Raw genomic sequence first — 18,906 nt, 5'->3', positions numbered from 1 at the left:
TTACACAGTCACCGGGGCATAGCTATGCCAATAAATCTCTTCCCACAACTTTTCTGCTTAGGAGGAAGAAAAGTTGATTTGTCTTGGAATGACTAAAATGCTAAGATGCTAGTCACAGAAACAGTTGACATCCATGTGGAGAAATTGGGTATGCAGAAAGAATGACACATAAAGCTGACACGTAGCTCACAAAGCAGAGACAAGAAAAAGCAATAACAACAACGAATCTGTCCTACAGGATTCAAGTTCTTGATTCGAGGTCCTCTGAGCCCCAGCTGCATCCACATTGCTCTCAACACTTCCTTGTTCTAGAGAAATCTAGTTCCCTTAAACAATAAACTCTTCTATCTGCTGGCTATCTACGTTCTTCAACCAAAAGATTCTGTATGTAGAAATAAGAGATGGGGAGGAAAAAGAGAACCAAGATTTTATAGACTGCGCATGTCCCCATCATGTTTATTACTGGCCCCTGCCTTCCTATCAACGTCCACAAAATGGTTGGGAAATGCAGGTCCCCACTGATCATTCGGTGGTGGTTTGATTTCTGTCTTGACCTAGTTTGAGCCCAGGACTCAAACCTCCACGTATTTAACCTAGTCTGTGGGAAAGTATATTTAATATGCTATGGAGCAGGGTCAGATATGTTCTCTAAGTTCCCTTTTGTAAAAGTTTTCTCAATTCAGAAAACGGAAATTTTTAACATATTTTTGCATTTTATTCATTTTAAAATTTACAGACAGTAGAAATCATATTTCTGTAGGAATTGACAAGTCCATCAACCCCACAATTCCCTCATCTCTCTAGGGTGGACAGTGCTGGTTACCCGCCTCAGCCATCCCTCTGCCCTGTCTTCCCCCCGTCAGAGTCTGCCTGCCACTCAGTGAGAAGACCTGCTTATTTATGCACAAAAGTTTCTGCCTCGCTACTGGGAGGGTCGCTTCTCCCATCCATCCCCTGGTGTCGCACTTGCTCATGCAGCTTGATTTGGCCCAAGCTGCCCACTTATTGGTTCCACAACTATTTTTTAAGCTGTAATATGTATAAAGCATTGCTGGAGACACTGGGGACACACAGTGACCAAGAGGGACAGGGTCTGGAGCAGGAGAGAATCGAACACGCAGGATCACAGGGGAGGGTTCTCCCTGCTGCTATGGCGGAGTACAGGGCTTCGCAGGACCGCGTCCTGGTCAGCGACACAGGCACCCGGGAGAGACGTTCAGAGGATGACAGAATGAAAGCAGAGCTACCCAGGGGAAGGGCGATGGGTCCTGGGGGCTGGGCCCACTGCCTCAAACACACTCTCTTTCAGCAGAGGCTCCGATATGCTTTCCAGGGCAGTGTCTCAGGAAGCTGGCAGCCCCATTTGCTCTGCTCTTTTGAAGAGCTGAGGAAGCACATTTTATTTCCACTTGAGTGATCTGACAACAACTACGTAAAGATTTCTTTTTCTTAAAAACATCATAAAGGAGCTAAGCTCAGGTCGTTATGGAAACTCCACCAGAAGCTCTAGCACGTTCCATGCAACAAGACAAAAGGTGGTGACTCCCTTTGTCTAGTTCCCACCCCAGGAGGGGCTGGGAGGGGTGATGGTGTCACTGCCTAAATGGCAGGTGTGCAACTGCCTTGGGTCACAGCTGGAGAGAGGCCCGAGCTCTCCACAGACCAGCTCTCCAAGGAGCCCTGAGTTGTAGGGGGTCCACCAGCTGCAACATTCAAATCCGTGCAATGGCTCTGGGGCTGCTGGTCCCCCTCACATCCAAGCACATGGAGAGAAACGAACATTCAGAAGAACCCTCTCTGGGAAAATCGCAGGTTGACTACTGCATAGCCCGACCGGGGGACCACTTTTAGAGACAATTAGGAACTGAAAACTAAGTAACTACGCTGGGGCATCATTCTCAAGCTGCCTTGGGCCTGAAAACGCTCTCGGGCACATAAGTATCCAAGGTAGCGTGCTGTCCCCCACCTGACCTGTACCAGGGGTGCCTTTACAAGCCACCGAGCGTCACTGGTGCCCACAGCCCACCCTACCAGGCTCAGAACCACAGAGTTCCAGATAACACTGCTTTGAAAGCATTTTTGAGCACTTTCTTCATTCCGCGCAGTTCGTTAAACCCTCTCTATGGACCGTTATCTCACTCTTCGCGGCAATCTTGCAAATTCGCTACCGTCATTACCAGGATGTCCACACCTGCCTACTTGCCCAGGGTGGCCCCGGTTTACACCCGTCATCTCAGTGTAATGGTTAAGAGTGCTCCCTTTGCCTCTGAGGAGTGTTCTGTTCGGATGACAAATTGTATGTCATCCTAATTATTATCCCGTTTTCCCTGAGTATAAGGCATCCTGGGTTCCTTCTAGGAATTAATGCCCCAACCGAGCTGTGTGATTGCGTGGAGAAGTCCTTGGCTCCGGAAATGAGTGCATGACCCAGGCTTGTCCACTCAGCATTTCCATCCTGTTGGCCTCAGGGGTGGCATGCAAAGAGGACGCGCCCTGGACTGAAGCCAACAGAGGAGATGGAGCCAAGAGAATCAGGGACTTCTGCCACCTCTCTGCAGCCTTGCTTCAAGTCATTAACCCCTGCCCTTTTCAATTATGTTTGCTGTCTAACCCACTCCACTGGTTTGATTGGGTTTCTGCGTCTGAAACTGGAGGAGTCGTGAATAACACAATGATGGATACAGAGGTGATCCTGGGGACACATACCCTGCTCCCCAGGCATGTGTGAGCAGCCCCAAGCATCAGCACCATTCAGCCTCTAGGCTGGGGAGCACTTGCCAGGAAGCTGGGTGCCCACCCTGGAAAGCCCCAGGTTCCCCTCTGGAGTCTGTTCAGCCCCCACCCCACACCCACTCAGGTGGGCTGCTGACTGCGGCATTTGTTTCGAAGGCAGGATGAAGCCTGCAGACATCCTTTGGCAGGAAGCTGCCGTCCGAGCAGCTCATCCTTGGTTCCCCCGCTCCCCTGCACACCGGGTTTTAGATAACTTGGCAGCAGCATCTGACTTCCAAAGACAGCCCAATCAGATCCCTTTCTTGAGGTAATAATGCTTCATTTTCTCCCTTTTTGTGGGATGGAGATCATCTCCCACACTCTCCTTCACAGCTAAGCACATCATCAAAATTTAACTTCCTGCATCTGTGTGAGATAAATAGGGCTTTGCAGAAATGGGCTGCAAACCAGTATTCATCTCCCTCCCCCCAAAAACCTGAGGACACAAGCCAACAGTTTTCTTTCTAAGGGAAAGAAGGAGAGATGAGGCGAACAAGCCCCAAGAACACTCGTGGTTGATCTGGACCACGCCGAGTCACAGGAATGCTCTGAAAACGAACTATCGAGAGGCGAGGCAAGGGAAACGCAGACTCATTGTCCCTGAATGCCGTTTACAAGAAGTGGGGCATCTTTATAAGCTTTATACAATGACTCAGTCAGCTCTCAAAGCTATATAAAGCCCCTTCAGCATCATTTCCTTAAATAGATAACATACTTGATTATATATTTTTTGCTTATTCTGTATGATAATTCATTTTATAGGATTTAAAACACATCAACAAAGCATTGATGCAAGATGTGGAAGATGTTTCCCCCCAACTATTCAAAATTGGCACGATTTAATTATTGAAGAAATGCTGGGAAAAATTTTACACAATACAGAAGCGTAGAAAGAAAAATGTAAAACTCCCCTCCTCGCTTTGGACACCACCCTCTCTCCCCATCTCCCCCCCCACACACACTCCAGGGGGCCACTCCAGGTTTTTAAGGAATGTTCTACTGGGGAAGCCGGCTCCCAGCGCAGTGCTCGCAGTGATGAAAGTCCCACTGCAGGACCTTTGAGGCGGAGGCGTAACAGGAACCGATTAAAGAAGAGGAATGGAGAAGCACTGGGGTAGATGGCGAGGCAGAAATGGCTGGATGGCCAAAGTCTCTCCTTCCCCTTCCGTTCTGAGCCAGCCCCCTTGGCGTCATGTGCTCACAGTGAAACAGGCCAGGTCTGGGGACGTCTGTTACTCCTCCACCGTCTGTCATGGACCCGCCCTCTGAGGGCACCTGCTGGTCCTTGAGGTGAGTTAGAAGGCAAGCTCCTACTCCAGGAAGCTACTGACACACAGGGGCTGCTCGTTACAGCAGCTAGTACGTCCATAACCCCCCAGGTGCTGCCTCTGTGCCCACCACACACACAGGTGGCCCACATGCAGGTGACTTTTCCATCCGCCTCTAACAGTGCATGCACAATTTATATAAAAAAGTCTGAAACGTCTGCAAAAATTTCCTACATCCAGGTGTACTTAAAATGATATATCCTGTTTCAAAACTGTGAGGGCAGCTCTGCTGTAAGTGAGGTGGCAAAGGGCTCAAACCTCAGTGTCCTCATGCCTCAGGGTTCCTCTTGGGAAATGACAATATGACAACTCTCGGGGTCTCCAGAGAAACAGACTCACTAGGAATCATATATATAATAAGTATACAAGTATATGTGATATGTATAAGATATATATACATATATATATAAAATATGTATTGTACATGGGATAGATAAGAAATAATACATATATTTTGTCTGTATATATGGTGGGAGGAGGGAGATAGAGAGAGAGAGATTTTTAAGGAATTGGCTCATATAATTGTAGAGGCTGACAAGTCCAAATTCTGTAGGGCAGGCCAGCGGGCAGGAAACCCAGGCAGGATCTCTATGTTGCAGTCTTGAGGCAGAATTCCTTCTTCTCTGGGAAAACTCAGCTTTTGCTTTTAAGGCCTTCAACTGACTGGGTGAGGCCCACCCACATGATGGAGGGCAGTCTGCTTTCCTTCAAGTCAGCTGATTGCAAATGTGAACCACACCTATAAAATACCTTCACATCCAGACTAGTGTTTGGCCAAACAACTGGGCACCATAGCCAGCCCAAGTTGACACATCAAAGTAACCATCACAATCGTCCTCATAGCACTGTTGGCTCTTAGAATGGGCATGGCACAAACTACATGAAAATTGACTACCAGAGCAATTTGACGTTTTCTGCAGTCTGGATCCAGAGTGAGGAACACGAGACCTCTGGGCCGTGATTTAGAGCCTAAGAAGTCCAGTTTTCTTCTGCATGGCATCAGGGACTGGATGGATATTGGTCTGTAAAAATGTATGGTCTGAGTGTTCTAGACTCTGACAAAGTGTCCTGTAGTCTTTGGTTCTTCAGACCCTGAAATAAACTGCTGAGGGCTGGGGCCGGGAGCGGCAGAACCGAGGGAGAGGATGGTATCTCCAAGACCAGCCAAAGTGAAGGAAGTTGGGAAAGAAGGCAGAGGGCGTCAGATGTGGATGAGGTTGCCTCTGAAGGGAGCACAGAGGCTGGAGCCGTGATGCAATGCTGCCACCCCGTGTCCCTCAAGAATATTGCTGCTGGAAGCTTCCCTGACTTCATCAAGCTTGTTCATTCCTCCAGCCATTCTTACCTTCTTTTTTTTTTTTTTAACTTTAGTTTTAATTTTATTTTCTGAGGAAGACTGGCCCTGAGCTAACATCTATGCCCATCTTAATCTACTTTGTATGTCGGACACCTGCCACAGCATGGCTTGCCAAGCGGTGCCATGTCCACACCTGGGATCCGAACCAGCAAACCCTCGGCCACCAGAGCAGAATGTGTGCACTTAACTGCTGCACCACTGGGTCGGCCCCGATTCAGACCTTCTACGCGAATAGTTCTATGGTAGTACGAAAACACATCACAAACCAAAAACGCAAGCGCTAAATAATAACCTAAGGCAAATATAAAGAGACGACACACAGTGGTGGTGTTGCATCCTTCTGAACCACAGCGTCAGCCGTCTTCTCCTGAGCGCATGGTTACAGAGTACCTTCTCCTGAGCGCATGGTTACAGAGTACCTGGCTGTTAGAAACTGTATCATTCTATCAACACAGCAATCCTGTGAGGCATTAGTAATAACACCTTTTGCAGATGGCAAAGCTCAGAGACACTGCATAGCATGCCCCAGACCACACACTCAGGCTCCAGTGAACGTAGAATCTGAACTCCAGCCGTGCGTCGCCACAAACCCTCACCTCCGTGCTGGCTCTGCTCTAGGTCAGCCTTGCCCTAGAAACACAATGTGAGACATATATGCAAGTAAAGTTTTCCAGCGGCCACCTTTATATAAGTCAAGAGAAACAGGCGAAATTAATCTTAATTATATATTTTATTTATGCCAGTATATCCCAAATTGTTATCCTTTCAACACATAATCGATATAAAGCATTATTAGAGATATTTTGCAACCTTTGCCTTGTACTAAGTCATCAAAATCTGAGCTTAGTCTTTGCTTACCGCGCATCTCAGTTTGGACCAGAATGCCTGACATCACATATTCCCCAGGGTTTCTCCATCTCGGCCCTGTGGACATCGGGGGTCAGATGGTTCTTTGGGGAAAGGGGGAGTTCCGTGCATGGTAGGATGTTTAACAGCATTCCTGCCTTCACCCACCAGACAACACCAGCAACCCCCTGCCCTAGTTGTGACAACGAATAAGGTCTCCAGATGTTGCCACATGTGCCCTGGGGAGGATATTATCACTCCTGATCTATCTGGTTGGCCTACACCGTGTCTCTGTGTCAGATAAAGTGCACAAGCCGAATATGGTTGGGCAGCTGAACAAACGCACACAAACACACACAGACATAGCTGGGTCTTAGGAGAAAATAAGCCAATGAGAAATTAGCCGCCTACTTCCGACGTAACAGAATTTGTAAAGAGGAACAGCGGTGTGTTGTCCCTGCTCTGACGGACAGGAGCTGAAGAGAGGGGTGGGTACGAGTATCTTGACCCAATGAGAAGGCAGTGGGGCTGATACACTACATGCATCCATCGTATCATCCAGATGCCAGCAGCACAGGAGAAGCTCAGCAAAGTGTGTTGAGAGAGAGACAGAGGGTGAGAAGCCATCTCATCCATTGATGAAGCAACCCGGATGGAGACGGTGGGCAGTGCGCACTCAGATCGGGTTAGAGCTGGGTGACGCGGTGACTCACGTCAAGGGAAGGAGTACAACACAGCACTCGAGGGCATGGCCTTGGGCCCCCGTGGGCGTGGTGGTTGATAAATTGTCTCTCCTCATCATGGAAAAGCCCTCAACAGGTCTGCAGCTCCAAATTTCATGACTCAGCCAGATGAAAAGATAACTCCAAATTCACTTGGGATGTTATAATTGTTTCCTTGTCATGGAAGTAGCTTTTTTATCTTAAGAAGATTTAGAATTAAATATGGAGCTGGTGTCACAACGAAACCAGCATATTATGTCTGTAAGTATAAACACAACTCTATATTTGGTATAGATTGTCTGATGATGAGGCTTATGAGTCCAATAGCATATCTGTGAGTGAGCATTGATTTGGGGCTTGCGATTGTAAGTTGAAAAGCATAAGAAAATTTAAGTTTAAAGCTAGTTATATGATTTGGGATGTTTTAGAGAATTTAAGAATCCTTCCACTTGTAAGAGTCACTGAAATACTTGGGAAAGTAGGTTAAACGATCAGAAAACTAAAGTATTTTTTAAAGGTGAGATTATCCCCTTCACATGTTCTCCTGAACATGTTTAATGAATTTTACTTGATAAAGTTGCCCATGTTTACTTAAAACATAAGATTAAAACTTGCTAGATTCACATATAAACTAAGAAGACAGATGAACCTGTCACGTTAAGGAAGAGATCAGTTTCTTGTTTTTAATTTAGAACTTTAAAATATCAAAAGCTGCCTCAAAACACCACCACGAGGCCAGGCTTAGGGCATGGTCATGGCTTCTCTCCATCGCCCACTTCACCTTCTGAAAAGTCAGAACCAGGAGCATCAGTACCGGGAGCACGTCTTCGGGAGGATTGGAGGAAGGAACAAGAAAGGGGTGTGCACGCGCTGCAGAGCAGCATTTGATATAATCCCTTCCTCGGCATCTCTTCTCCCTCAGTGTCTCCCCCTCTTCCCACCTCCCTCTCTTCACTCTGTGTTTTCTCAGTTATCCGTGGACATCAGTTTTGTGTGGGCTTCCACATGTTTTAACGTCAGTCTATGCTTTTCCTCAAACTGGGATTTTCATGGGATTCCACTGGATTTACAGATTAATTTGAGAAGATGTCTTGTATCTTTTATACATGCAAACCATAGCGGCCTCACAAGACACATTTCTTCTGCAAAAACAAGAAAGGTCTCCTGCTACGCTTTCAGTTCTTCAGAGGCAGTACGTCTTTGGGATTTCAGCGTTTAGCCCGGGGCCTCGCGTATAATTGGTGCTGGATAAATATTTGTGGTATAAATTAATTTCGTGGGCTGTGGCCCAGAGCCTCACCTTGTCCTACAAGAAGGCGAGGTTGCAGATGAACTCCTCCAGACCTTTCACAACTTCTTTCAAGCAGCTTGGCCTCTAGGTGTCATTGTGCAGCCTGAGACCTGAAAATATAGCCCTCGTTAAATAAGCCATCAGAGAGAAAAATGAATAGGGAATAATTTAAGGAGATTCAATGGGCAGGGCTGTGGACACTTATCATGGCTTCCAAAATGCTTCATCTCTGGAACGGTGGGGGGGAGCCTCTAAATTCAGAGATGCCAGGACAGTTCATCAGCCCTCGAAATTGACGGGAAGGGAAATAACGTCATTAGCTTGTAAAATATAGGATTCTGCTTTCTCTGTATCTGCCGATCTATTTTATGGTTGGTTCAGCCCAGCCATAAAATGTGACGGAATTAGAATAACTGCTGGATTCACTGCTCCTTGAATACACTTTCCAAAATAATAGAGCCGTGGGATACGGACATTCAGGCCCCGTCAAGAACTTTTTTATGCAGATCGCTCACTCCAATGGCTTTCCAGTCCAGGAGCTTGGCCAAGGGAGGCTGCCAGCAGCGGGGCTGCAACGAAAATTAACATGCAGCCGATTAGGCAATACCTTCCAGCGACCTCATAAGTAAGAGACAGGTTATGACAAAGTTGTCTGCTTCAGGCTGGCTTAAAAAAAGAGAGAAGTTACACACACCAACATTGATTTAAGTTCAAAAAATTATTCTGCACAAAAGACGCCAGGCCACAAAGGAGTACATTTTATATAATTCCATGTGTGTAAAATTCTAGGAAGGGCAAATCTAATCTCCAGTGACAGAAAACAGATTGGGGGTTATCTACACTTGGGGTGGGGACAGTGAAGAAGAGACACAAGAGAACTCTTTGGGATGCTGGCGACGTTCTTCTGTATCTTTATTGTGGTGATAGTTACTTGAGTGTGTCTGAAACCGGCTCAGCTCAAGGTTGGCATAAGAGAAGCTATATTGTAGAAAAGAGACCATGTCGTAGCTTTGAATGACCTCTGACTGACTAACCCGGTTGGATTTGCACCCTCCAGGAGATCCACCTGCTCTAGAATTTATGACTCCTGCTAGTGCATATACCTCCCAGCTGCGATAAGATGATAACTTCGTTCTTTTGAGTTTCTTAGGAATGTGATGACCCCCAAACAGAGAGTCTATGCTGATAGCCGTCATCAATGACAACTGAAAGATCTAGTGTGGCAACTCCCAGTCTGTAGCACCAGAGGGTGAACATTCCTACCCCTCCCCTGTAATCCATGGGCCTGTATAACTCCTTGAAGATTCTGTGCCCCCTTAAGATGGTTCTTTAGGACATTAGTCGGCCATCTTCCCTCTTGCTAGCAAGCTGTCATAAAATGCCCTTTCTCTGGCGCCATCTTGCCTCTTGACGATTGGCTTTTGTCTTGTGGTGATCGTGCCCTTGGCGCGGTAAGATATACATTAATCAAAACTCTTAGAAGTATACCTAAAATAGGTGCAATTTATTGTAGATAAATTACACATCGATAAAGTCCATTTGAAAAAATCAGTAAGTCTGATTCGGCTCACAACCTCAAGAGTCAAATCACCATCTGAGCAGTAACTGCTGGTGGATACGGTCTGAAACGTTCTTAGAAGGTTGTTACCCCTGGTTGAGGGCTATGGATCAGCGCGTGCTGACAGCACAGGCAGAGGGCTTCAAACAGCACGCAGCGCCATCTCCAGAAGACTTCTAACAGGCTCGTCGCTCAGCCCTCCTCTGAGTTCCTAGGCTCTGCTTGGGCAGGTGAAGATCTCCTGACCTCTGGGAGACGATTTCATTAGTTTTGGGAACAACTAGCTGGTCACCCAGAATTTGATACGAACTTCCAGGCAGGAAGTCAAGGATGCTGACCATTCATTCATTCATTCATTCATCGCTCGTTTGTTGTTGATCATTTCTTGAGTGTCTGCCATGAGGTCAGCATGGCATTCAGCAATCTTAATACGGAAAAGTGAATTCAGATCTATTCTTAGCACTTCACATGGATTAACTTATGGATTAGTCAGTAGTAGCTGTCTGATTCCCATGTGTAGAAAAACATTTGTGCTCCAACAGAAAGCTATTATTTGTCTAGAAGGACACCTCTCCCAGTTTTCTGGATGTAGTCTCTCACTGTCTTTGAACTATTTTGCAGCTCTCTAAGTCATAAGTAACTGGAAGCATTGCAAAAATAATTCTTACAGCAAATTCTATAATGGATAGAAATTTGACTGAGAAAACTGTCTGGTAGAGGTCCAAATGACCCCCAAGGCTCTGAGAAAACCAGTTTGCCAACATTTGAGCATTCATTTCAACCATCCTGATCTATACATGTGTCTGTTCTTTAGATTCTCTTTTGAACTGGTTACAATATTTGTCTGGTTCCCTCATTGATTAGTGAGTAGAGCAGAATACAATCTTATTTTATTTATTTACTTTTTTGTGGAAGATTAGCCGTGAGCTAACATCTACTGCCAGTCTTCCTCTTTGCTGAGGAAGACTGGCCCTAAGCTAACGTCCATGCCCATCCTCCTCTACTTTATATGTGGGACGCCTACCACGACATGGCGTGCCAAGTGGTGCCATGTCTGCTCCCGGGATTGGACCCAGCGAACCCCAGGCCGCCAAAGCAGAATGTGCGCACTTAACTGCTGCGCCACTGGGCCGGCCCCTAGAGTACAATCTTTAACATGCATTCATTTTTATATCTGCATGAAATTATTGATTTTACCTTTTTGAGAATTATCTTTTAATGCATAATATACAGGGAACAGTAGTAATTAGTGGGGTAGGAGAGGCTACTGACATCCCAAATCTTAGGAAGATGAAACACTGGCTCCGTTAGGTACCACCCCAATTTCTGGCACAGGGCCTTTCTCTCCCTATCCCCCACACCTCTGCTTGTCCTAATGTCCAGCTCTCTGGGAGCTCATGTTTCTCTTGTGACATTGATACACACAAGGTAAGGTAGTCAGCACCGGGCAAAGTTTCTGGACGCTGATGGGGACCACTCCTATTGACCGATCAACTGGGAAAACTCTGGCTACTGTCAACAAAAGATCCTCAGGAGACACTGGGTGAAGACGGCTCATGTGGCATCTCCGTGTTGGCACTCTGTGGTACCCATAGGGGAATGGGCAGGCTGCATGGAGTCTCAGGTCCCCCGTGCTCCTGGGTGGTAGAGACTAGAAAGGTTCTCTCCAGAGGAGCTGGTCCACACAGGTCTCTGCCCCAGCACCAGTGTGCTCCTCCCCAGTCCTGCATGTTCACGGTTCAACCTGGTAGGAGCAATGAGCGGTGGTTCGAGAGCCGCTTCTCTTACTCTTTTCTTAACATCCCTGTAACCTGAGGTCTTGAAGGTCAAAAGCCAACAGTTGGCTTTTCCTCTCTGCGTTTTGCTGTGTCCTCCTCTCCCAGCTGCGAGGACTGCAGAATGCCTAACTGGCAGAATACGGGAAGAACTGGAGAGAATGTAGGAGCAAACTCCACGTTAGGTCTGCCAAACTGTCATTCCGCCCCTTACCGAAGTGTCCACTCTAACGCTGAGGACCAGGCACAAAGCTACTGCACCCCCAAGTCACAAATACAGCCGTGTTGATGGGGGTCCCGGAAGACCGTTAGTCCAAACTGGATCCTTGAGCAGGAAATGTACCCTGGCACCTGTGTGCTGGACTGGTAGGGAAGCTACTCTTTGCTCTTGGCTAAAGGAGGAAAGAGAGTAGAGAGAAGAGGTGCTCAGAAGAGTGGAGACCAGGATGGCATCTGTTCTCCAGCCCCAGAGAAAACGGGAAAAGTCAAGCTTTGTGTGGTTTTTGAGAGACTTGGGGACACTCTGGGGCCTGTTCTCCTGATTTTCACTTCTGCCATCTTATATCTTTCCACACAACAGCGGAGCGACCTTTCTGAAATTCCTGTGATATTTCATCACTTTCCTGCTCAAACATCTGTAATGGCTCCCCATTGCTCCACAGACCTAAGGTCTGCTCCCTGCCTCCCTCCGACCTCCTCATCCTCATCTGCTATGCCTGCTCCTCCCCGGCTACCCAGGGTCCATAATTCTGCCTAGAATAAGCTGGGTCTTTTGTACCTCAGGGCCTTGGAACTTGCTGTTCTGATTGCCTAGAACATTCTTCCTCCAGTTCTTTGCAAGAATTCCCCTCCATTTGTTCTGGAGTCTTCTTAGGTGCCACCTCCTCAGAGAAGCCTTCACTGACCCCCTCAAAACAACTCCGTCATCTCAGCACACCTTGTTTTCTTCGCAGCCCTTATTGCTACTCGAAATAATGTATTTATTTGTTTTCTGGCTTATAGTCTGTCTTCCCTCCAAGAACACGAGCCCCATGAAGCAGAGACCTTGTCAGTTTGGGTTGCTTCTCTGTCTCTGGTGTCGAGGACGTGCCTGGCATGGGGAGGACTCTCGATAAATATTTGTGGGTGAGTGAATGAGTGAATGCATGATGAAGAAATGATGTAGTGCTGCTCTGAGGTCACTCAGAGTTTAATACGAAGTTCTTTCTCCCATTTCTGAGCCCAGGGAAGGGGCCTGTGCCCTCCTCCTTCTCGCCCCACGCAGGGAGAAAGGTTGCACACTCCCGTACGCTCCCGTCTGAAGCTGTTGCAGTGCCAAGTTCCACCCACCCTCTGTCCGCCCTCCCTTCTGCCAGCCCATCAGGGCTGTGCCAGCCAGGCACCCTGGTCAGAGCCGGCACAAGTCAGCTGTGCCCCCTGGGGGGCTTTGAGGTGCCCCGACAGTGAGGGGGATGGATGGGCTCCCAAAGATGATAAAGCCAACAACCACCTATGACACATCTTACAAAGCGAGCAGATGACCAGCCTGGGCCTGATTGTTCCTGGAGCCCGGTGCCCCTGGACTCTCTGCTGTGCAAAATCCAGAGAGTGCCATGACGCCATAAGGACTGAATGCCTGGAACTGAGACTCTGGGCGGGGGGAGAAGCTCACTGGGGGAACCAGCATTGGTGGCTGGAGGACACACCTCTCCGAGGGAGGGCACACGTCTCACATACGTTGGGACTGTGCATTTGGAATCACATCCAGGGGACCTGAGGGGAAGGACCCAGAGCAGGCACTGGCTCAACTCCCCCTTCACCTCCTCAAGTTTAGTATCACATCAAACACTGAGGATGGAAAGGCACAGAGTCCCTGGGTGGGCTCGAATGGGCATTTGGGAGCTGCAGCAAGTCCGCATCGTGTTTGGGGCACCATCTACAGGCCTGCAAAGGCAGCACGCTCCGGGGCCCCGCGGCTCCTAAACCTAGTTCAGAAAGAGAACTTACGTGAGGCCAGCTCTCGTTCCAAGCATAGAGGGGCTAATAATCCCAAAGGAGGACCTTGTCCCCCAATCCAGAGATTTCAGAAAATGACAAGGGAGCCCACCCCAGCCGCCTACTCACCTGCTGGTGTCTCTGTGGCTGCAGACAAGGCGACCCTGGCTCTCCATTTGGCTGCCTGGTCACAAAGGGGAAAGTGTTGACCCACAGCCAAGCCCCCACCTCTCCCCATGCCTTCCCACCACTCCAACAAAGACTGCCAGGAGGAAAGTTGGAGAGAATAGCTTTGTTGTACCAGGAAGTGCTTTGACCTACGCGGGTCTGGTGGTCTGAAAATGTCTATTCAAGGGCTTAGGATGCAAAATGAGTCATATATTCAACATCTGTCTGTTAGGAGCCTCCTCCGTGCCATGCACCTGTTTGAACGCTTGGGATTTATAAATAAACCATTAAACAACCACTCTTTGCCTTCTGCTCATTGACCACAGAATTTGGAGATGTGTCACCACCCAAAGAGACCATCCAGACTGATTAATCTGGGGCGGTGCAACTGTATGGCTCATAAGCCAGTTTACAAAGCCTGCCTTGGATCACACGAATACGCAAATGAACAAATAAAAGACAGAACCCATGGGAAGATATGTGTTTGTGGATTCTCAATGTCCTGGTGTAGAATCCTTTAAGTAGAACTGGAAGTGTCTGCTCTCTCCTCCTGCTTGAAGAGGGAATCATCACCACTTTTACCTTAAGACATAAAGCACTCCGGATTCTATGCAACAGATCAGCAAACTGCAGCCCACTGGCTAGCTGCTTGTTTCTGCAAATAAAGTTTCTTTGGAGCACAACCACACCCATTCATTTAACCTGTTGTCTGTGGCTGCTTTTGTGATACAATGGCAGGGTGGAGTAGCTATTCCAGGCAGAAAAGGATGTAACACCGGGAACTGGAGGTTTATGAAAGCATTGCAAGGGCTGGAGCAGCAGGCAGGAACCAAGACTTCCAGGAGGAGCTCCCAGAACAAAACCACAGACCTGGCTCACAGAGGAGCCCCTACCTCTGTCAGTTCACTGGAGCAGGGAGCCAGGACATACTCCAGCCAAGGGTCTGGAAGCCACTCTTGTTGCCCCATCACTGCCTCTGGATGCCCACGAAGTTGGTGAAAGTGCACTGACCACAGATGGAAAATAATCCCATCCTCTCCCCACCACGCTCACCAGTAGAAACAGGAGGAGCATCACAAGAACATTTTCTCCCAAATGCAGAGTCGCAGGCACATCCAGGCTCCTGGCAGCAGGGAGCCCGAAAGGCTATTTTAGCTGTCGTGCAGGAAGGTCCAGTGGAGATGGGTTGTAGTGAGTGCTGAGTGTCCACCTAAAATATCTCCCACGATGCCCGTGAAACAATGTGTAAACCACGCCAGTTCTCTTGGGAAGACGCCCAAATTAACATAGACATTGACACGAAGCATGTTCCCTCCCCTCAGTCTCCTCCAAGAAAGTTTCCAAAACTTGCTCTGTGCCCACGTTGCAATAGGAGGCTCAGAGCTGAAACCCGAAAAATAATGGATCGTAAGTGTCTGCCAAGAGCGTTGTCAGCAACACAAAATACTCCAGCAAAGGTGCTGGTTTCACACCTTTGCACATTTTTCTTAACAAAACGACACGCTGTAGACCACACAGCCAATCAGAGGTGAAGATCAGGGTACACCCTAACATTTTGGGTTTAAATTTACGACTACCATAATGCATGGTTCACATGCAACAGGATAAGTGCCATTATAATAGGTGTGATAACAGATTGCAGCTCAATGTTGCAGGCTTTGAAAGAACAGGGTGATAGAACTCTATTTCAGTCCAATCTATTTCTCGCCAATCTGAAGAGTGAAGGGCTTTCTCCATCAGTGCCCCTGAGTCCAAAGCATCTTATCACAGATGGATGGTCAAGTACCAACCTGGGAAGACAAGTCCTGCTGCTGTCCCCTTGGGGCTCCTCAGAACTTGAAATCTGAGAGCCGAGCAGAGCTTCTGTCTTACTGGTAACATGAAAATAGATTATCACATGCCGCAAATATCTTTGGTTTAGGCGTGACCAAAATTAAGAGCAAAGCTATTGGCCACAAGTTTTAATCACTTGGGAGCATAAACAGCAGTCAACACGAACACTTTGAAAATGCAAAGCCCTTTTTAAAAACTAAAGTAGGAAGCTTAGTAAATATCTGCATGTCGGTTAATATAAAATTTAAGGTAAATACATACTTTTTCTGGATCTTGTCGTCAAATTGAGTTACTTAAGAGACAAAGAACTCTCTCCTACAGAAAGATTTATTTTAACTGTTCCATGAAGCACTGACTTGTGTCCTTCAGTCTCAAGGTCATGATGTTGTGTGAAGCAAAAGGAAAAAGATGTGCCCTATGCACATGATTTTCTGTGTTTTTTAATGGTTATTTTCCCCAGAACATTAAAGCAGCTTAAAAATGCTGAAAAATTAAAAAGCAGGTATATTAAAACTTACAACATTATTTTAAGAATAAATATTTTTATTTACACCCAAACAAAATTCATTATCATTTTACCCCAGCTCAGGTTAATTAAAACTATTTAAGACCATCACTTGATCAAGAGAAGTTGTCAAGCACGGTCACTGTCTCGGTTGAAAAGAGACAGGCAAAGAAGCCTTTGAAAGTATTATTGAGCCTGCTCCCACGTCCTTCCTTCCACCTCAGGCTCCGATAAGCTCAGCACGCAGCAGTCCTTACTCACGGTTTTGGTGTTTTGTTCGTCATGGATTTTTTTGCCTTAATTTTACATTTTGTCCCTGAGGCAAGTGCCTCCCTCAGTTTACTCCAGGCCCTGAGCTGGGGAAGTCCACAACAAAAGGTTACTCTGCTAGGAGGATCGCTGCAGACAACTGCACATGAGCTTTCGATGTCATAAAGTTAGGACACATTTCTCGTAAGAGAGTGATTTTCCCCCAACCTTGTGATCATGAACCTGAGAGTTCTGACCTCACTGATCTAACACTATTAAGATCAACCAACATCAAAACTATGCTAATATGGTGAGAAACGGGAACATAACCAAGGCTCTCCTCCTTGAAGATAGAGTTATTTTCAAGGAAAATTCATAGAGGACTCGAACAGAATGCTTTGAAACACAATAAACAACGTAGATTTTCTATGATTGTAGCTTTGTTAACAATACAACAATACACAAATGAACAAGACACACACAGCTGGTCAAAGATAGATCCTGGATTATTTTATTAACGTCTCCGATTTAGACTTACCATGATCCGACTCTGACAGAATTCACTGGAACTGACATGTTTCTTTTCAGCTAGGTGGTTTCATTCATCTTTTCCTGGTCAGCAGGTTAAATAACAGACTGTAGTATGCAAGAGTTCCTACTAAGTGACAGTATATAATACATTCAATTTACAAAACTGTTTCCCTATTGATCGACTTCAAATGAACCTTCAATTACGTAAAGATGGCTTAATGTTTTTCCCCAGAAAGGTTTCTCATCAACCTGAGATCCATCAGAAACGGCCAGACTTCTTGGCAGATAGAGCGGACGGCCCGATGCCGCCAGAGAGTGTCTTGGATGATTGTGCGGCCAGGTGGCTCCCACGAGGAGTGCGCAGCCTCACCAACTCGCCACCTTGTGCCTTGAGCCGCTCTCCGCGGGTCTCACTCACAGTCGATTTTCTGAACTGGTGTGTGTGTGTCAAGGTTTTCTATTCTTTTTACTGTATTTTCATCTCTCTAGGTCTGAACTGACGCTCCAGGCCCTCAGGAGCATCTGAATTTTAATTTACTACCCAAATACCTGCCTTTTCTGGGTCATCCCTAAATCTGATTAGCATGCTCCAAGTCTTTGATAAAACGGTTGAACGAATGAGACTAAGGGCTAAATCCTGCCGCACAGACTGCCCTCCAGGTGGATGTTAATCTAATAATAGAGCGGGTAAGAATTCACCTGCCTAGACTGACTCAACTCATTTCCCATACTTGTCCTAAGGGCATTCTCTCACCTGCTAAAATTCAGATACACAGAGCTGAGATATTCTCTGATCAAGAAATTCATCACAAAAGGAAATAAAATGGGCTTCAATTTTCAGGTTGTTCTCAGTAAATATAAAAATTTTCATCATTTTCCTTTTGAGGGCCCACAAACCAGGTAATTACTTTTCCCTATTAGTCAAGGAAAGTTATGAATGACAAGAACCATACAAAGTGTACCTAAGAAAAAAGAGAACTTATGGGTTCAGATAAGTGAAAAGACCAGGGGCAGTGCTAGCTGCAGGCATGGAGGGATCAAGGGGCTCAGAGATCATCACCAGGACCCAGTCTTTCTGGAGCTTTCATTTCTGCTTTCTCACATGTTGACTTCATTACTAGAAGCAAGACGGCACCTGGCATCCCCAGGCTTCATTATATTAGCTGTAATTCCAGTGAGAAAGGAATTCTAAAAAAAGACCAGGAGTAGAGACCCCTTGGCCTGACCACCCAGCTTGTATCAACGATCCACTCCTGGACCAATTGCTGTTGCTACCCACTGCAATGCTCTGATTATCCAGGCCTGGGTCATATGCCACTGTTACAGCTGAGAGGTGGGATCAAACCTGCACAGGTCAAATGGACTCAGAGTCAAGTTTTCTGATCCCAGAAAAGAGAAATTAGATTCCTGGAAGACAAAAATACGGATGTTCCCTCCATAATCCATTCAGACTATGCTGTGACATGAGGGCAAGTGCTCACGTTTACAGGTTTCTGAGCTTCATGAAAGCTGGGGAAATGTTTGCTTGCGCACTCTCTTCTGGGATCTATATATATTTATTTTTTATTTTTTGGTGAAGAAGATAGGCCCTGGGCTAACATCTGTGCCAATCTTCCTCTATTTTGTACGTGGGTCACCTCTACAGCATGGCTTGATGAGCAGTGTGTAGGTCAGTGCCCAGGATCTGAACCCACAAACCCTGGGCCACTGAAGCGAAATGTGAGAACTTCACCACCACGCCTCTGGGCCGGCCCCACGGGACCCATATTTTTTTGGCCATCCCTCCGACATAGATCCTCCAGCTTCTCTGTGACCACAGTCTCTGTACAACATGGTGAACCTTGAGGACATTACGTTCAGTGAAATAAGCCAATCGTAAAAGAAAAGGACAACATGATTCCACTCATCTGAGGTCCCTAGAGGAGTCAGGTTCACAGAGACAGAAGGTCGAGTGGTGGCCCAGGGCCGGGGGCGGGGGGGGGGGGGGGGGGGGGGGG

Source organism: Equus quagga, chromosome 15, assembly GCF_021613505.1.
Source record: "Equus quagga isolate Etosha38 chromosome 15, UCLA_HA_Equagga_1.0, whole genome shotgun sequence".
NCBI classification, from domain to species: domain Eukaryota; kingdom Metazoa; phylum Chordata; class Mammalia; order Perissodactyla; family Equidae; genus Equus; species Equus quagga.
The sequence above is the reverse complement of the archived record's forward strand: the minus strand, read 5'-3'. Positions refer to the sequence as shown.